Below are 21,011 nucleotides of genomic sequence, written 5' to 3' on the forward strand. Positions count from 1 at the left end.
CATCATCCTTGGGCAAGATGCGCTGCAGTGGCTACGACACTTACCCCGACACTGCATCGACGACTGGGGAGACTTCAGTCGACGCTTCACCGCCAACTTCCAGTCCCTCTCCGACAAACCGGCGCAACCATGGGACCTCAAATCCATCAAGCGCCGAGGGGATGAGACTCTCCGGTCGTACCTCAAAAGGTTCCAGACCATGAGAAATCACATCCCCGAGGTCACGGAAGCGGCCGTGATTGAGGACTTCTATAGAGGATCCAATGACTCGGCTTTCGTCCGAGCCATACTACAAAAGGCGTCGACTACCTCCGAGGAGCTGTTCCGAGAAGCCGACCTCTACATCACCGCCGACGAGCGGGCCTAGGATCTCATCGGAGGAGCAAAGCCTGCACCAGCAGCGCCACGACGTGACGCAAACCAACCACCCGACAAACGCTGGGAGAAGAGACCTCGTGAAGAAGTACACGCCGCTGGACCACCCGCCTCTCGCGCCCGAGGAGGACCTCGTGGAGGCGAGCGCACGCTGGACGACATCCTCGACACCCAGTGCCCGTACCACAAGGACATGCGCCACACTCTTCGCAACTGCCGGGACTTCAAGCACTCCGTCGGGCACGGCCGACCCTTCCAACCTCTACCTCCTCCTCCGCCGAGGGGAGGACCAGATGAACCACGACAACCCCATCAGCAGGAGGAGGGAGGAGGAGGAGCTTTCCCGCGTGTTGACAGGGAGGTCAACGTCATCTTCGGCGGACATGGGTCGTAGGAGAACAAAAGACAACAAAAGCTCAACGACCGTCAGATACTGGTGGCGACCACCGGTCCTCCCGCCCCATACCGGTGGTCGGAGCACCCGATCACTTTCACTCGGGAGGATAAATGGCTCAACTTCGACCATCCCGGCAAATACCCGCTCCTCGTCGATCCGGTGATCCGAGAGAGCCGGGTGAAGAAGGTGCTAGTGGACGGGGGGAGCAGCATCAACGTCACCTTCCCCCAGACACTCCAAGGCTTGGGAGCTCACCTCAAAGAGCTTCACAAGTCAGACACCCCTTTCTTCGGCATCGTGCCGATTGAAGGGGAATACCCGCTGGGCCACATTTACATGCCGGTCACCTTTGGAACTCTGGAGAACTACAGAACCGAGTTCCTGAGGTTTGAAGTGGCGAACTTCGACTGCGGGTACAACGCCATCATCGGAAGGCCGGGATTGGCCAAGTTCATGGCCATTCCACATTACACATATATGATACTGAAGATGCCAGGACCGCGAGGAATCATAACTGTGCGCGCCGACTTCCAAGGCGCCGCAGAGTGTTTCCGAGTGGCCATTCAAGCAGCCCTCACCACCAAGCCATCGACGGTTCCTTCTACACCAGCGAACTCTAAGCCTGAGGAGGACCTCACAGTACCGGCGAATGAAGCTCAGGCTGCGACCTCTATGCGGCCGACTGAAGAAACCAAAAGAATCAACCTGGGGTTCGCTGACGAGCGCAAGACGGCTATCATCAGCTCCAGCTTGGATGACAAATAGGAAAGCGCGCTCGTCCAGTTTCTGCAAGATAACCGAGACGTATTCGCATGGCAACCTGCGGATATGCCGGGAGTCCCAAGAGAACTGGCCGAGCACAAACTGAAAGTCTACCCCCAGGCGAGGCCGATTCGACAAAAGCTACGTCGCTTCACGCCCGATAAGAGAGAGGCCATTCGCGCCGAATTAGCTCGCCTGGTCGCGGCTGGATTTATTAGAGAAGTGTTACACCCTGAGTGGTTAGCCAATCCTGTTCTTGTACTAAAAAAGAATAAAGTGGATTGGTGCATGTGCGTCGACTATACCGACCTCAACAAACACTGTCTGAAGGATCCCTTCGGGCTCCCGAGGATAGATCAGGTGGTGGATTCCACCGCTGGATGTTCTGTGCTGTCTTTCTTAGATTGCTATTCCGGGTATCATCAGATTAGTTTGGCAAAAGAAGACGAGGAAAAAACGGCGTTCATTACTCCGTTTGGTGCTTTCTGTTATACTTCCATGCCGTTCGGCCTCAAAAACGCTGGAGCAACTTATCAGAGAGCCATTCAAACATGCTTAGCCGATCACTGGGGCAAGCGTGTGGAGGCCTACGTAGATGATGTGGTAATCAAAACAGAGAATTCGGAAAACTTCATCGAAGACTTGCAGCTGGTTTTCAACAGCCTAAGACGATATAGATGGAAGCTCAATCCTGAAAAATGTGTTTTCGGGGTACCAGCAGGAAAGTTGCTCGGGTTTATCGTCAGCCACCGGGGAATTGAAGCTAATCCAGATAAGATTGAGGCTATCATGAAAATGGAAGCTCCTCGATCACAAAAGAAGGTGCAGCGACTTACTGGATGTATGGCGGCTCTAAGCAGATTTATATCCAGGCTGGGGGAGAAAGGCTTGTCGTTTTACAAGCTGCTCAAGAAGGTGGATAAGTTTCAATGGACTTCAGAAGCACAAGAAGCTCTAGATGCATTGAAAAAATTCTTGACAACACCACCAGTACTGAAACCACCCCGGCGAGCTACATCAACTCAACCGGCTGAAGATTTGCTATTGTACATCTCTTGCACGACTCACGTGGTAAGCACCGCGTTGGTAGTCGAGCGAGTAGAAGAAGGACATGCCTACCCGGTACAACATCCTGTTTACTTCATCAGTGAAGTTCTGGGCCCCTCAAAGAAAAAGTATCCTCAAGTTCAGAAGTTATTATACGCAGTACTTCTAACTGCCCGCAAGCTGCGTCACTACTTTGACGACCACAAAGTCATGGTAGTCACTGGTTTTCCAATAGGGGACATTCTTCACAACAAGGAAGCCATTGGCCGAATAGCCAAATGGGCTTGCGAGTTGGGATCCCATGATATCGAGTTCCGGCCTCGCACTGCCATCAAAACTCAAGCACTGGTTGACTTCGTATCAGAGTGGACAGAACAGCAAGTACCAGACAATCCAGAAACGGCAGAAGTATGGCGAATGTATTTTGATGGCTCGCTGAAGCTGCAGGGAGCAGGAGCAGGGATTCTCTTCACTGCACCTGGAGGCGAACACCTCAAGTACGCTCTTCAGTTGCTATTCCCGGCCTCTAACAATGCAGCCGAGTATGAAGCTCTGATACATGGATTGAACATCGCCATATCACTAGGCGTCAAGAGATTGATGGTATACGGAGATTCTCTGGTAGTCATCAGCCAGATAAACAAGGAATGAGATTGTTCAAATGATTCAATGAGAAAATATTGTGCTGCCGTCCGAAAGCTGTAAGATAAATTCGAGGGTCTGGAATTTCATCATGTGGAAAGAGATCGTAACACAACAGCTGATGTACTGTCCAAGCTCGGATCCAGTCGAACTCAGGTCCCACCCGGAGTCTTCGTGCAAGAAATTCTGCAGCCGAGTATCTCAATGGATCAAACAGAAGAGTGCAACATCATAGATCAACCCGAGTTAGACTCTCATGACTGGAGAAGGCCGATCATTAAGTATATAAAGAATGAAGAAGAACCAGACGACAAGAACTCGGCAGAGCGAATTGCCAGGCAGTCGGCTCACTATACACTCATTGGGGAGACATTATATAGAAGGGGTGCATCGGGCGTCCTCATGAAGTGCGTTCTCCCGTCCACTGGGAAGCAACTTCTGGAGGAGGTCCATGCTGGGCAATGTGGAATACATGCAGCCTCCAGAACACTAGTTGGGAAGGTCTTCAGGTCAGGATTCTATTGGCCGACAGCGAAGAATGATGCAGCCGAGTTAGTTTAGAGGTGTGAAGCTTGCCAATACTTGTCAAAGCAACAACACATGCCCGCACAGTAACTACAGACCATACCAGTAACCTGGCCTTTCGCATGCTGGGGACTGGATATGATTGGACCTTTCAAGAAAGCTCAAGGGGGATATACTCATGTATTGGTGGCGATTGACAAATTCACTAAATGGATAGAGTTCAAGCTCATTGCTTCTTTAACCTCTGCTAAAGCCGTGGAATTCATACAAGACATAATATTCAGATTCGGGATACCAAACATCATCATCACTGACTTAGGATCCAACTTCACTAGTTCAGAATTCTTCGACTTCTGCGAGCAAAAGAGCATTCAGATCAAGTATGCATCTGTAGCACATCCAAGAGCCAACAGGCAGGTTGAGCGAGCCAACAGAATGATATTGGAGGCACTCAGGAAAAAAGTCTTTGATAAGAATGAAAAATTCGCAGGAAAGTGGATAAGGGAATTGCCTTATGTTGTGTGGAGCTTAAGAACCCAACCTAGCCGAGCCCTGCATGGGAACACCCCTTTCTTCATGGTCTATGGGTCGGAGGCAGTGCTACCTGCTGATCTCAAGTTCGGGGCGCCAAGGTTGATCTTCGACAGTATAGCAGAAGCTGAAGCCACCAGATTAGAGGATATTGATGTACTCGAGGAGGAACGGCTAAATGCAGTGATCCAATCAGCACGGTACCAGCAGACTCTAAGACGCTATCACGACAAGGCCGTGCGGCAACGATTCTTCTCAGTAGGAGATCTCGTCCTCCGCCGAATTCTAACGGGGGAAGGACGGCACAAGTTATCACCCTTATGGGAAGGACCTTTCATGGTAGCAGAAGTCACTCGGCCCGGATCGTATCGTCTCACTCAGATGGATGGCACAGAAATTGGGAACTCCTGCAATATAGAACACCTCAGGAAGTTTTATCCCTAGCTGTATCTCAAAACTGCTGGGATAACGATGTAATCTGTAAAGTGGAAATATGTCATCAATAAAAAGGAGGTTTTCAAAGATACTCAGTTCATCTACGATTGACTTGCATTCTTACTTAACTCGGGGTGATCACTATGCCCTGCTAACGGAGCAATCGACTTAAGTCGACGACGACTTAAGGCGGTGCAACATGCTCACGCTCACTTAACTTGGGGTGACCACTATGCCCTGCTAACGGAGCAATCGACTTAAGTCGGCGACGACTTAAGGCAGTGCAACATGCTCACGCTTACTTAACTCGGGGTGGCCACTATGCCCTGCTAATAGAGCAATCGACTTAAGTCGACGACGACTTAAGGCGATGCAACATGCTCACGCTTACTTAACTTGGGGTGACCACTATGCCCTGCTAACGGAGCAATCGACTTAAGTCGGCGACGACTTAAGGCGGTGCAACATGCTCACGCTTACTTAACTCGGGGTGGCCACTATGCCCTGCTAACAGAGCAATCGACTTAAGTCGGCGACGACATAAGGCGATGCAACATGCTCACGCTTACTTAACTCGGGGTGACCACTATGCCCTGCTAACGGAGCAATCGACTTAAGTCGACGACGACTTAAGGCGGTGCCACATGCTCACGCTTACTTAACTCGGGGTGACCACTATGCCCTGTTAACGGAGCAGTCGACTTAAGTCGGCAACGACTTAAGCCGGCGCAACATGCTCATGCCCATGCAATTAAGGGGATGACTTCTATATCCCGCAAACAAATCTCATAATCATCGTGCGTCGTTTTCATTACTGCAAATTTATGAACTAATGAATTCTGATACAATAAGAGAGTAATTATATCATTCGAATGCTGAGCTGATGTCCTCTAACAGATACTTGATTATGCTAACCGCGCGCTCAAAGCACGCAAAATGTTTTCTATTTGGCAATGTCCTTCTCAGGAGCGACCGACGAAGAAGGGCGACTTGAGGAATCAGGGGCAGCGATCACGTCAGCCCTTATGTCCTCAGGAACAACCACGCCGGGTCTCCTCATCAAGATTCGTCCTGCCCGAATAGCCTTGTCCATGGCTTTGTCGCGCTGGGCTTTGAGAGTAACAGCAGTCTCCTCAGCAACTTTAGCAGCCAGTCGGGCGGTCTCTAACTCCTGGGCGATGGACTTCTTGGAAGCTCGGAGCTCTTTGATAGTAGCATCCTTTGCTGATATCAACTGCTTGAGGCGAGTCACCTCATCTGAAGATTCCTGCAGCCTACAACGCTGATTGTCCAACTCCTCCATTGTGAAGCGGTGACTCCTCTCTAAGATGGTTAACGAGTTACTGGAATCACGATACAATCTGTCAAGATTGTCGCGAGAAGCAGCAAGGATACGCTTTTCTTCCTGCAAACAAAAATCAACCCTTTCAGGAACTAAACAAGTGATAGGAACACAGCAAGGCAAGGCACAGTTTTGTATGTCACCTTCTCAGAGTCGAGCCGAGCATGGAGAGAAGAACTCAGAGCATTGGCGTCATCCAAGGCAGCAGAGACCTGATTCAACTCAGTTTGGCTCTGAAAATACTTCTCCTCGAAGTCGGCGCACCGTCGAGCCATTTCAGCCTGATCTCGGGAGTGTTTTTCCTCAAGAGTTGCAATTTGCAGAGTCATTCCTAGCAAGAGGTAATCAAACAAAACAAGGTCAGAAGATAAAACAGTCCACAACAAAGGGCAAAGAGAAGAAAAAGGCGCTAACCAGCATTCGTTGCCTCCAACTCGGATACACGACGTTGAAGCGACACTGGATTCCAGCACGCAAGAGACGAAGCCACTTCCGGGACAGAAGCACCCTGCAATCTCAGCTGGCTGGCCATCCCATTCACCAAAGCCTGATGAGAAGAACAGATGAGTATAATGGCAACAGTTCATGCAATGTAGGGATCAAGCTACAATACAGCACAAATACCTGGAGGTTGGAGAAGAACGAAGGTATTCCCAAATCAGGAGAGATCAGTGGATAATCAGACGTAAGGACACCACCCGGAGTAGCTTGCAACGAGCCAGCAAAGAACAATTCATCACCTTCAACAGAGCCCAACACTCGGTCAGCAGGGGCGCTGCCTTCTAAAGCGACTCCCTGATCCAAATTCTGGGCTACTACCATACAGCCAGAGTGTGGAGGAGATCCCGCGTGAACGTCCATGGAAGTACAGGAAGGAGACCCTGCTCGGGCACCCTCGGGGGCTGGGTCATAGCTGGCGCTGCCCACTTGAGCCGGATCATCCCCGGCAGCACCCTCGGGGGCTGGGCATTGGCTTATATTCTTCGCCCGAGCTAAGTCATCCCCGGCGACATCCTCGGGGGCTGGGCATGCGCTAGCACCATTCTTGAGGTCCAGGCTCTCTGCAGTAACCACTTCTAAGGTTGATGGGCCCTCAACTACTTCCATGGGACCAGGACGATCCAAGTCAGTCTCCCGACCCTCGAGATCGCGCTCTAAGGTCGACGAGGCACGGGATGACCTCAACCCAGCATCAGGCACAGCAGCACAAGCCTCTGTTGCATCATCACCCACTGGCTCTGATAACAAGTCTTCTGGGACCATATCCTCAAGAGTTTGATCGAAATTGGCCAGAGACAGTTCTTGCAGATCAATGAGGGCAGACAGAGCAGGAGAAGGAACTCCACTACTCTCACTGCTGGCGATGAGCTGCCGACTGTTTTTCCGAGTCAAAGGAACTTCATCCTCTTCCTCCTCATCCTCCACAGTGACAACACAAGCAACACCCCCATTGGGATCAGTAGCAGTCTGGGTACACCCATTGGGATCAGCGCCGGTAGCTCCAGTCGCAGGCACTTCTTCAGCGGCAGGAACTGAGGTACCAGCGTCTTCATCAAAACTGGATACTCGCCGGAGGCGTCTTCTCTTCTTCTTCTGCTCATCAGCAGAAGGCTCAGGCTGATTGGTTCGGTTAGGGCGCCTCGGGCGAGTGCTGACAGGTTTCTGAACATCCAAAGTTGTATCAACCTCTGGAAAGGGCACCACAGCCAAAATACCAGCAGGAGCAGCGTCAGAAGAATCCTCAGCTAGCAGATCAAGCATGGCATTTATATCTGCATCGCTAGGGTTCAGGGGCACCTCAAAATGGACTTGCCGTTCATCATCTGGAATCTCCCCAAACGAAGCAACCAAAAGCACTGACTTCTTCAGCAGAGGGTCGCACTCTAAGGCCCAAACTGCCATCGGTAACAGGTGGATTTGACACAAAGGGGGTGAATGCTTTGGGAGGAGGCAGGTTCCAGGCCGAGTATGCCACTGGGGCACCAACATTTGACACCTTGCCCCTGAGGATCATTTCAAGTCGGCTCACCAAGTCTGCAGGAGGAATTCTCCTATTGGTAACCCGAGTTGAGTCGCCTAACCCTCGATACAGATAAGCTGGGTAGGCCCTGTCTTTCAGAGGCTGAATGTTCTTGAAAACAAAGTCAGTGACCACACCTTCAGTAGTTAGACCTCTTTCTTTCAGCAGTCCGACTTCAGCTAGCAATACACCTGCCTCAGCCACTTCCTGATCTGTGGGAGACTCAGTCCAACTCGGGGTGCGAACGTCTGGCTGTCTTCCCGACCGGGAGGGGAGAGAATTTCCATAATTATCAACTATAAACCACTCTAGACGCCACCCCTTAATGCTATCTTTGAGGGGAATCTCAAGGTACTCAGTCTTCCGCCCACGGCGCATCTCCAAACTGGCACCTCCGACCAACTGATGTTGTCCCCCGGCCATCCCAGGGCGACAATGGTACAGATACTTCCATAAACCGAAATGCGGCAGCATGCCGAGATAGGCTTCGCATAGGTGAACGAAAATGGAGATTTGCAGAATGGAATTAGGGTTCAAATGGGTCAAGTTGATGTGATAGAAATCAAGGAGGCCGCGCAAAAAAGGAGAGATGGGAAGACCGAGGCCGCGGAGAAGAAAAGGAACGTAAACTACAGACTCGTGGGTATCCTCTGTTGGGACAGTAGTCCCGTGGCAAATCCGCCAAGAACAGAGTTCCCGCGGAAGAAGAACCCCGATGGAGACGAGGCAGAGAAGCTCAGCTTCGGAAATAACGGACATATGGTTACCTGCGAAGGGTAACTGACTGTTGGGGTCGATTGCAGGGATCACCGCAGCAGGCGAGTTCGCAGTTTTCCTCTTGGGCGCCATCTTGCTTTTCACCGGCGAACAGAGTAGGAGGCGAGTGGCAGAGAAGATTCAGATGCGGGAATGCAAGAACTAGGGCACAGAAAGCAAAGGCGGCTAAAAGCGCAACTCTTATGGGATATTCCCGAGCCAGATACCGTTTCAAAAAGTGCCCAGTCATCACCCGGCGGATATTTCCGAAACCCCAGCATGCCATGTGGCCATCTGGCAGTCATTTCCAAAAAGGCCGACGTGCCACTTCATCACTCGGTTATTATCCTCAAAATAACTCGTGCGACCGGCTATAACTCGGCGTTGCCTCTAAAACGCTGACCCCGTGTTCAATCGCTCGACATCACTTCTAAAATGCCGACGCTGACTTTCAATCACTCGGCGTTGCCTCTAAAACGCTGACCTCGTGTTCAATCGCTCGGCATTACTTCTAAAATGCCGACGCTGACTTTCAATCACTCGGCGTTGCCTCTAAAACGCTGACCCCGTGTTCAATCGCTCGGCATTACTTCTAAAATGCCGACGCTGACTTTCAATCACTCGGCGTTGCCTCTAAAACGCTGACCTCGTGTTCAATCGCTCGGCATTACTTCTAAAATGCCGACGCCAACCTTCAATCACTCGGCGTTGCCCCTAAAAACGCTGACCTCGTATTCAATCGCTCAGCATTACTTTTGAAATGCCGGCATCAAACTTCACTCACTTGGCGTTGCCTCTAAAGCGCTGACCTCGCGTTCGATTGCTCGGTATTATTTCTAAAATGCTGACGTCGACCTTCAATCGTTCGGCGAGTCATCTACTGTCTCAAAAGAATCAGTTCTATAATAAGGAAAAGCAAGTCATTGATAAGGGGCAAACGTCATTTTTTCATTAAAGAGAAGATAAAAGCTTACAAACCAACTCTTCACGAGTTGGTGCTTCCCTACTACTACTCTACATTACTACTACTACTAAACTACACTATACTAATCTACATTACTACTACATTATTCTAACTACACTATACTAATATCTAAAGACCAGTGGCGTTTAGCCACTGGCCTTGCTGCTGCCCTTGCCGTCGCCGCCCCTGGTGCTGCCCGTGCTGCTGCCGCCTCTGGTGCTGCCCGTGCTGCTGCCGCCTCTGGTGCTGCCCTTGCGGCCGCTGCCCCCGCCGCCGTTGCTGCCGTCACCGTCGCCGTCGCCACCGTCGTCGTCGTCGCCGTCGTCGTCGTCATCTTCGTCCTCACCGCCGTCCGAGTCCTCCTCGTCCGAGGAGAACTCGGACTCATCCGAGCCCTCGAGCCCGGAGCGCTCGACGACCCGGATGTACGTCCAGACCTCCGCGGCAATCCCCTGGGAGTCGTCTGAATCATCAGACGACGCCGGGGGAGAGACGGGAGCCGGAGATCCCTCGGACTCGGAGGAGAACTCCTCCTCCGAGTATTCCGAGTCGCCGAAATCCTCCGACAGAGGAGTCGGCTCACGCTTGCGTTTGTGACCCTTGCCCATGGCGAAAGAAGATAGAAGGGAGGAGAAGGATGCAGTAAAGAACAGCGAAGAGATGTGAAAAAACCAGAGGAGCAAGGGCGTTATTTATAGAAGGGAAAGGCAACCGCTCACTTCCAACCGCGGTCACTGAACAGTCGCAAAGCATTCAATAAGCACTCCCACCCATCTGAAGACACGTCAGACGGCTGACGCCGTTTCATGCAACACTACACCCATTGGGACTCCAGTCAACAGCGCAAAGGATGTGATTACACTAGCTGTCCCATCACATTACTACTCAGAAGCAGCCGGCTAAAACACTCAGCGCACCAAGCCGTCCCTTGCCCACACCCATTGGGGGGGACGCCCAGGAATTATCAGTATATTTTTCAAAACGGTCACATCCGTGCAGAGCACGCAGTGAATACCTCAAGACAAAAATGAGATACCAGTAAGGATCAGAGGAAAGCCAAATATAGCCAGCAAAGTACAAGATGTGGCCGACAGAAGCGATGCAATGACTAGACAGAGAACGTCCATCAAACGTCCAATCAAGTCGCAGAAGCAAATAAATTGCATCACCTAGCAAGATATGGATGGATTGCAAACTCGGCTACTAAAGACAAAATATATGCTGACCTCTGCAGCAGAATATTGATGACATAATGCTGACCTCCAAAGCATAATGCAAATAGCCTCATACCAATTTTTACAAGCGAAAGGAAGACCTTCGAATGGATTATCCTTAAAAAATCCATTTGAAGGTCGGGGGCTACACCCATTGGGTTCACCTCCGGTGCACCCCATGGATTATCATTCCAAGTCGAGATAGTGCCGACCTCTAAAGCGAAGGACAAGATTAAAGGACCAACCCTCAACCAGGATGCAGGAGCACAAATGGAGATAATTTCCGGGAAAGACCTTCGAGTAGATTGTTTTCTAAAATCTACTCAAAGGTCGGGGGCTACACCCATTGGGTGCACCTCCGGCGCACCCAATGAAGTTCAGAATCCTACAAGTCGAAATGCCGACCTCTAAGGCACAAACATGAAATTAAGCTTTGGTCAAACGAGTGATCGGGGCAAGAGAAGACAGCAGGAAGTCATTTTTTGGACCTTGGATCTTTGGGTTGATTACCTCCAAATTAACCCAAAGATCGGGGGCTTGTGGGGGATAGATATCCCCTAGGTCCACTAAAGGAGTAAAAGACCTCACGAAAGGCCCAAGGGCCCAATAAATCGCAAAGATCATTCCTTCGTGGGCCTGAGGAGAAACGACCAACAAAGCAGAGAAGACATAAGACCGGATTGATGCAAACCCGGACGGCCCACAACGTCGAGCGAGTAAATCGCAACGGAGAGCCGACTTTCCCGCGCTGGAGCCCTCATGCTACGGAGCCATGCAAGGATAAGTCGGCGAAGGTTACGTAGGGATAAACTCGGGAGGTTCACTACCTTTTAGCTACTTGTTATCATATCCACATGTACTGCCCCACGGTCGAGTATATAAGGCCTAGGGGGCATCCCTTCAGATGGATCGACCCTACTTTTACTTAGCCATCCTCATTAACTCTCTGTGCCTTCAATCCAGAGAGTCCTCTTGTAACCACACTCGTATACTCACCAGGACGTAGGGTATTACGCATCTCTAAGCGGCCCGAACCTGCAAATCTTGTCTACTGTCCCTCGTGCGATCGGCACGAACCATTTTGCTACAGTCGTTGACACCGTCCTACTCCTAAAAACATCTCGAGGGGCAACCCCGGGTGTGCGGTCGGACCCAAAACACCGACAAAAAGACCCGTCCTTAAGTGGACTCCTCAACGGGGACTAGGCCTTCGAGGGCCGAACCTCGGTAAAACAAATCACCCGTGTCCATTGTGTTTATTGCTTGTGATTTGTTTGTTTTCCCTTGCTCTAAGTTTTCTTGCACCTTTATTTGCTAATATCATTTGGTGTTGCTTCAAGTTAAATTCCCATTTAGTGAAGCAACACGTTGCAAGAAAGAACTTGACCTAGTGCTCTTCTCATCTAAGGCCTCTTGCTTTGTTATTTTATAACTTATTAATTGTATTGATTTATAACTCCCGCATTATTTAGCATTACTCTTTTCAAGCAAGAACTCAGTTTGTGTACTCCTATTTTTGTATATCTTGTTCTAACCACTAATTAAGGGATCTAGTTGGGGGATAAAGTTTTAATTTTTAGGTTTCGCCTATCCACCCCCCCTCTAGGCGACTTTCACTAGGTTGGGCGATGTGGAGGCTCCTCCGAGGTCGAGGTCGAGTCCGTCTTCCGTGGCCGAGGCCGAGTCCGAGCCCCTAGGTCGGGCGAGGCGGAGGCCGTTGGCTGAGGCCAGGGCGGAATTTGAGTCCTGGGGTCGGGCGAAGCGGAGTTCGTCGTCTTCTGGGGCTGAGCCCAAGTCCGAGCCCTGGGTCGGGCGGAGCGGAGTTCGCCGTCTTCCGGGGCTTTGCCCGAGTCCGAGCCCTGGGTCGGGCGGAGCGGAGTTCGCCGCCTTCCGGGGCTTAGCCCGAGTCCGAGCCCTGGGTCGGGCGGAGCGGAGTTCGCCGTCTTCCAGGGCTTAGCCCGAGTCCGAGCCCTGGGTCGGGCGGAGCGGAGTTCGCCGTCTTTCGGGGCTTAGCCCGAGTCCGAGCCCTGGGTCGGGCGGAGCGGAGTTCGCCGTCTTCCGGGGCTTAGCCCGAGTCCGAGCCCTGGGTCGGGCGGAGCGGAGTTCGCCGTCTTCCGGGGCTTAGCCCGAGTCCGAGCCCTGGGTCGGGCGGAGCGGAGCTTCCTATGGTGTGCAGCCGGGCCTGACTGCCTGTCAGCCTCACTCTGTCAAGTGGCACCGCAGTCGGAGCGGCGCATGCGGCGCTGTCTTTCTATCAGACCGGTCAGTGGAGCGGCGAAGTGACGGCGGTCACTTCGGCTCTGTCAGCTGAGGGGCGCACCTCAGGATAAAGGTGTCAGGTCACCTTTGCATTAAATGCTCCTGCGATTTGGTCGGGGTTGCTTCTTGGCGAAGACAGGGCCTCGGGCGAGCCGAGAACGTGTTCGCCGCTGGAGGGGGGCCTCGGGCGAGGCGGAGATCCTCCGGGGTCGGCTGACCCTTGTCCGAGGCTAGGCTCGGGTGAGGCGTGATCGAGTCCCTCGAATGGACTGATCCCTGACTTGATCGCACCCATCAGGCCTTTGCAGCTTTATGCTGATGGGGGTTACCAGCTGAGAATTAGGAGCCTTGAGGGTACCCCTAATTATGGTCCCCGACAATACCTTCGGTTCTAAATAAACACTTGAGAAGTGGAGAGCAGACTCCATGTTTGTATAACTCCCCTTCTATTATCACATATGGTCTTGTTCTTGCCTCCATTCTCTTATTATAAGCTTCTCATCTGAAAGACAATTACCTTGGAGGAAAGATATGATTTCAATCCTCCAATCTTCACTATGTACTGGAGAAATGGCAAGCACCGCTCTCTCCATGAGTTCAACCGAATGTGCCTTTATTATTTCAAAAAATACTTCCGAAGGTAGAGGGAGCCCTTGGGGCGTCGATTTGGCTAGTAAATCTGCATGCTCATTTTCACCTCTTGGAATATTCTTAACAGAAAAACCTTCGAAAGAAGCCTCCAACCTTCGGACTGTATCCAAATATCTTTCAAGCTTCGGATCTCTTACCTTGCTACTTTTGTCCACATGGCCAGAAATAACTTGAGAATCAGCTTTCAGAATGGCCCTTCTTATTCCCATTGCCCTTAACTTCCAAAGCCCCAACAGAAGTGCTTTGTATTCGGCAATATTATTTGTACAACTAAAGTCAAGCTTGGCTGTATAACATGTTCTGACTTTTGATGGTGCCACTAGAACAGCAGCTGCTCCTGCGTCGAAGGTTCCCCAAGAACCATCGCAGAACACTATCCAAGCTTCGACATCTTTATTTATTTCTTCTTCCTGAGCCCCTGGCGTCCAGTCAGCGATGAAGTCTGCTAACGTCTGGGACTGAACTGAAGATCTATGCACATAATCAATGGTGAATTCATTAAGCTCTACAACCCATTTTCCAATCCTTCCAGTAGCTTCTCTGTTCCTCATGATGTCCTTTAGAGGTTGTGACGAAGGAACAATTATGTGGTATGCTTGAAAATAATGCCAAAGCTTTCTGGAAGCCATTAACACAGCATATAATAACTTCTCCAATTCTATGTATTTTTTCTTTGATGGACTTAGAACTTCAGAGACGAAGTATATTGGAGCTTGCTTTTTAGCCTGACCATCTAGCTTCTCCTGTACCAGTGCCGCACTCACTGCAGAATGTGAAGCTGCCACATATAAGAGCAATGGAGCCCCTGGCGCGGGTGGAGTTAATGTTGTTAAATCAATCAAATACTGTTTCAACTCTTCAAAAGATTTTTGTTGTGCCGGGCCCCATTGAAAGACTTCGGCTGACTTCAGTATTTCAAAAAATGGCAGATTTCTTTCCGCCGATCTAGATATGAATCTGTTTAATGATGCTAATCTTCCTGCCAGCCGTTGAGCCCCTTTCTTCGTGCTTGGTGGCTCCATCCGAAGGATAGCTTCGATCTTCCTTGGGTTAGCTTCAATTCCTTTCGTTGATACCAGACAACCAAGGAGCTTGCCTTTCTTCACTCCAAAAACACATTTTTTGGATTTAATTTCAGGCCAGCTTGCCTGAAATTGGCAAATGTTTCCTGCAAATCAGCAATATGATTTTCTTGCTTCGTGCTTTTCACTATGATATCATCAACATAAGTCAGCACATTTCTGCCTATCTGAGAATGAAGGACCTTGGCTGTCATTCTGCTGAAGCTTCCTCCAGCATTCTTGAGCCCCTCAGGCATCCGAAGATAGCAATAGGTGCCACTGGGAGTTATGAAGCTAGTCTTCGTCTCATCTTCCTTCTTCATCCAGATTTGATGATAGCCTGAATAACAATCCAATAGACTCATGAGCTCTGAAGAAGCTGCTGCGTATACAAGAGAGTCTATTCTTGGTAGCGGGAATTCGTCTTTTGGGCATGCCTTGTTAAGATCTGTGAAGTCAATGCACATTCTCCATTTGCCATTGGCCCTCTTCACCATGACAGTATTGGCTAACCACTCTAGGTATTTTACCTCTCTGATGACACCAACACTGAGAAGCCTTTTCACTTCATTCCGAGCACCTTCGGCTTTATCATCAGACATTTTCTAAAGCCTTTGCTTTCTTGGCTTGAAGAATGGGTCCACATTGAGTGAATGTTCAATGACATCTCTGTTGACACCACAGAGATCATTGGCTGACCAAGCAAAGACATCTTTGTTGTTGAATAAAAAACTTATCAAAGCTTTCTCTTGCTCTTCAGATAGCTGAGACCCCAGCAGTACCTTTTGCTCTGCTATGTCTTCACATAGAAGCATAGGCTTCGGCTGATCCGCCGAAGCAGCCTTTTCTCTTTTGTATTTGTACTGTTCACATGCTTTAGTTCCATCTATATTGTGGATTGCTTTTGAGTCTGTCCAATTTCCTTTGGCCTTTCTGGTGGCTTCTTGACTCCCATGAACAGCAATGGGTCCTTATTCCGAAGGTATCTTCTTGCATAGGTATGCTGGATGAAGTATTGCTTCAAAGGCATTAAGTGTTCCACGACCAATAATTGCATTATATGGGTACTCCATATCAACAATATCAAAGACAACATGTTCGGTCCTTGTGTTATGAACAAAGCCAAAGGTAATTGGCATTGTAATTTTGCCGAGTGCTACAATCTGTCTTCCCCCGAAGCCACATAGAGAGTGTGTAGCATCATGAATTTTATCTTCTGGCTCTTGCATTTGTCTGAAGGTCTTAGCAAATATGATATTCGCTGCACTGCCTGTATCAACCAGAACATTATGGACCAGAAATCTCTTGATGACATAAGATATGGCCATAACATCATTATGAGGGTAATCTTTAAGCTGAAAATCCTCCTGAGAGAAGGTGATTGGGATGTGGGACCATTTCGATTTGATGAAGGGTCTCTGCACCCCAACATGCTGCACCCTTCTCTGTGTTTCCTTCTTCTGCTTCTTGTTAGCCGGTTCCAAACTTGAACCACCTGTTATCGGAAGCACCAGCTTCGTAGCCGAAGGTACTTCAGCTTGGTTGTTGAACAAAGCCATCAGTTCAACAGTGGAAGTGAGTTCACCGGAGGTGGGCGCCAATGTTGGAGACTTGTTCTTAAATGCTATGAGATAAAAACAAGGCAACACAAAATATTAATAGTTAAATACCTTCGTCCTTCAAAGCATTATCTCCCTTAGGATATAATGATCTTCAGACGAAGGTCATGAAGGACGTACCTTCATCATCTCAGTATTATAATAATGAAAGTAGAAGCATATGAAACATGAATAATCATATGACATCATTAAGATATTTTTTATTATATCATCATGAACAAATATGAACAATATTAAATTACATATGTACCTTCGGCTTGGCAGAAGGTGAAAATCCAGGTGACGTGCGAATGAATACCAGTCAGCGTGAACAGTACGGGGTACTGTATCTATTTATAGGCACAGGGCGTAGCCTGCCAGCCTGTGTGGATTTACATTTGTGTCCTTTACAACCAGTTACAACCATAACACAAATTATCACGAGCTAATTGGTCTTTTCATCTTTAAGTCAGTGTCGCCCTTCGTCTCGAGATGTGTTACTATGCCGAAGCTCTCCGGATGGTAGCTTCGGCTTTGCCTCTGTATTGATCTTCCGAAGTTGTTTTTTCTTACAGGACCTTCGGCGACAAAGCAGACCCCCAATAGTTACAGTATATTTGAGGACATCAATGCCCAGCCGTCGTTTAGTTGCACCTGGTGGAGGAACTTTGGCAACAATTTTAGGAACATTCGGATGACATTCACTCCACCTCAAGTGTGGTCGAGCTCAATTGCATTACTATATCACAGACCATGTTGGCGGACACGTGAGGTACTAAATCTATGTGGTTTATGGGAGATTTTGCTTGTCTTTGAGTGCTAATACTCCTGGATTCAGGCAGCTCTGCCTCTTTTATTAGTTCAACTCTAGCAAAACAATGTTCTACGGTGTCGGTGCTTGATCCGCCATTGCGTGTGCTGGTAGCTAATGGCAATACTATGGTCTGTAATTTGCAAATCGTCAATGTTGTCTGGTTTATTCAAGGTCATGAGTTTGTCACTACCTTTAAGGTTATTGATCTTCAGTCTTATGACATCATTGTTGGTATGGATTGGCTCTCGATCACACAGTCATATGGTCATTCACTGGGCAGATAAATGGTTGTCTCTTCCTTATGGTTCATCCTTGGTGAAACTCTGTGGGGTGAAGACAACAGCTACCCAGGGTGTATTCGTACAACTATGTAGCATTGTCAGCCTCCTGGAGAAGGATCAGACTGTTATTCAAACTGTTCCTGTCGAACTGCAACAACTCATTGATAGATAGACTTCTGTATTTGCCCCAGGGTCTGCCTCCAATCTGGTGCCCGTCCGGTGATCACCAAATCCCACAGATTCTTGGTGCCCGTCCGGTGCAAATGCGGCCATGTCGTTATGCTCCAGCGTTGAAGATCGAAATTGAGAAACAAGTCGCAGAAATGTTGGAATCGGTTTTAATTCAACACAGTCGCAGCCCCTTTGCCGCATCGGTAATTTTGGTCAAGAAAAAAGGATAATACTTACTGCTTTTGTGTGGGTTATCGACATCTCAATGCCATAACCATAACAGCTAAGACCAAATATCCTGTGTCTATCATTGATGAGTTTCTCGGCGAATTATATGGTGCAGCTTGGTTTTCCACACTTGACTTATGAGACGGATTCCATCAAATCCGTATGGATCCTAATGACCAGCACAAGACTTCCTTTCAAACTCACCACAAACATTTTCAATTCCATGTCATGGAGTTTGGTCTAACCGATGCATCAGCAACCTTCCAAGGGGCGATTAACACTACCCTCCAACCATTGGTATGCAAGTGTGACTTAGTGTTCTTCGATGATATCCTAGTTTACAGTGACACATGCGCCAATCATTTGCTTCACCTCGAGTCGGTGTTACAACTCTTGACTAAGGACAACTGGTGTTGGATCTTTTATGGGCTTGGCTCATTTATTGAATAAACTCTAAGGTGTGTAATGGTGGAGAATACCAATAGTACCACATTGGAAGTCCAAGGGTCTTTTGCCTTGACTTATATGGTGAGATTTATTCCACTTAACTTGAGAAGTCAGGAAATGGACAAGGGCGTGCCACACGCGCGCGCGCGCCGCCGCCGCCGGCCGGGCCGGGCGTGGCGAGGCGAGCGTGGTGTGGTTGTGTTAATTTTTAGCACTCACTATTAATTTTTAGCACTCACTAACCGCGTACGCCAGCAGAGTGACCCTGTCTCTTCGTCTGCCGAGTGACCCTGTCTCTTCGTCAGCCAGCCGAGTGACCCTTCTCCTTCAGCTGCCGACTTATGGCGTGACTCGGCGAGAGCTGGCCGACTCATGGCATAACTCGGCAGAGCTGGCCGACTCTTGGCGTGACTCGGCGACCTTTCTCCTTCAGCTTCCCTCTGCGAGAGGTTAAATAGAGGAGCATCCCTGTCACTCGGTACACGCGAGAAACACTTTCAGTCTCACAATCCAGCCGCCGAGTGAGGGTATTTCTATCTCGTGACTCTGCGCGCACAGAGTAGCGAGAGGGCAGGTGCCTCCGAAGCCGGTGCCGTTCGAGACCTTGCACGGGGGATCGTCAATTAGGTTTTTGGGGAGCGTCTACGCGACTGCCCAAAACATCTTCAACATGACAAAGGAAGCTGGCCAAGGATCTGGATCATCAGAGCGCATAGGAGGGTATGATCAGTTTATTTACTTACTGTTTTGTGTTCTGGAGATTATATATGTTTCATATTTTCATCTATGCTGTTTCATAGTTACGAATGATTTTATCTTATCTGTTCTGTCTTATTATAATATGATAGATCTGTCTGTTTTAATTTTTCGGTCATGCTATTTATGTTTCTATCTGTTTACTTTCATTTGTTTAGTCAGTATACATGTTTATCGTATTTATATGATTTATATAATTCACATGCTCTATGTTCTCTTGATTCATACTGGTATGGATCAATTTGAGATCACAATTTATATGGTTAATTATTTGTTATATGTCATCATCATAATGTTGATTTATGGAATTAAAATAATACGGAAAATGCCTATATTTCTAACAATCCAAAAACCTAATGTTAGGCATTTTTCTGTCAGAGGTTTTGCTGCTGTGCTAAAGCCTGATCCTTTTGATGGTAAAAACTTCTTGATATGGAAAGCTAAAATAGAATTGTGGCTAACTGCAATGTCTTGTTTTCATGCCGCTGAGGGCAAGCCTGCCAACTTACCTACTGAGGATGAGGCTAAGTTTAAGGCTGAAGACAACCTCTTTCGAGGAGCAGTAATTAGCGCACTGGATACTAAATTCTAGAAAAGCTATATCATCCTTCCTACAGGGAAAGAACTGTGGGATGCACTTGTCGGAAAGTTTGGAGTTACTGACGCTGGTAGCGAGCTGTACCTCATGGAGCAGCTGTATGACTACAAGATGGTTGAGAACCGATCTGTAGTGGAACAGGCTCATGAGTTTCAGGCACTAGCTAAGGAACTCGAACTCTTTCCTTGTCCTTTGCCTGACAAGTTTGTGGCTGGCGGTATAATCGCCAAGTTACCACCTTCTTGGAAAGACTTTGCTACCTCTCTCAAACATAAGAGACAAGAGTTCAATGTGGAGGAGCTCATTGGTACTCTTGATAGGAAAGAGCTAGATCAAAGGACAATGGAAAAGGTGTGGAGACCTCTACTGCTAATGTGGTGCAGAAGAGAAACTTCCGCAAGTTTAACAAGAAGAAAAACCAGAACAAACCAGAGAACGCGAATAAACCTGTTCAACCAGCACAGTTTAAAAAGAAGAACAACAATAACAAGGGAAAGGGAGGATGCTTTGTCTGTGGCAGTGATCAACATTGGGCAAGAGAGTGCCCTGATCGCAAGTTCACTCAAGACAAGAAATCAACTAATGTTGTAACCACTGAAACTGAAGGAGGAACATCTGGGTATGGTAATTCTTTACCATTTGTTCTTTCAGTCTGTAATTCACCTGAGTGGTGGATGGACAGTGGTGCAAACATTCATGTGTGTGCTGATGCCTCTATGTTCAATTCCTACCAGGTCGGGAGGTCTGGCGCCTTGTTGATGGGAAATGGGTCGCGTGCTCATGTTCTTGGTGTTGGTACGGTCATTCTGAAGTTTACTTCGGGAAAGACGGTGCCATTGAAGAGCGTGCAGCATGTGCCCTCTATCAAGAAGAATCTCGTTAGCGCTTCTATGCTATGTCGAGATGGATACAAAGTTGTTCTTGAGTCTAATAAATGTGTTGTGTCTAAACATGGTATTTTTGTTGGTAAAGGATATGACTGCGGAGGCTTGTTCCGCTTATCACTGCATGATGTGTGTAATAAACTGGTGAATTCTGTTAATTTTTCTGATGAGTCAGATTTATGGCATTCACGTTTTTGTCATGCAAGCTTTGGCTGTCTTATGCGGTTAGCAAATCTAAATCTAATTCCTAAAT

The sequence above is a fragment of the Zea mays genome, chromosome 3, assembly GCF_902167145.1.
Source record: "Zea mays cultivar B73 chromosome 3, Zm-B73-REFERENCE-NAM-5.0, whole genome shotgun sequence".
NCBI classification, from domain to species: Eukaryota; Viridiplantae; Streptophyta; class Magnoliopsida; order Poales; family Poaceae; genus Zea; species Zea mays.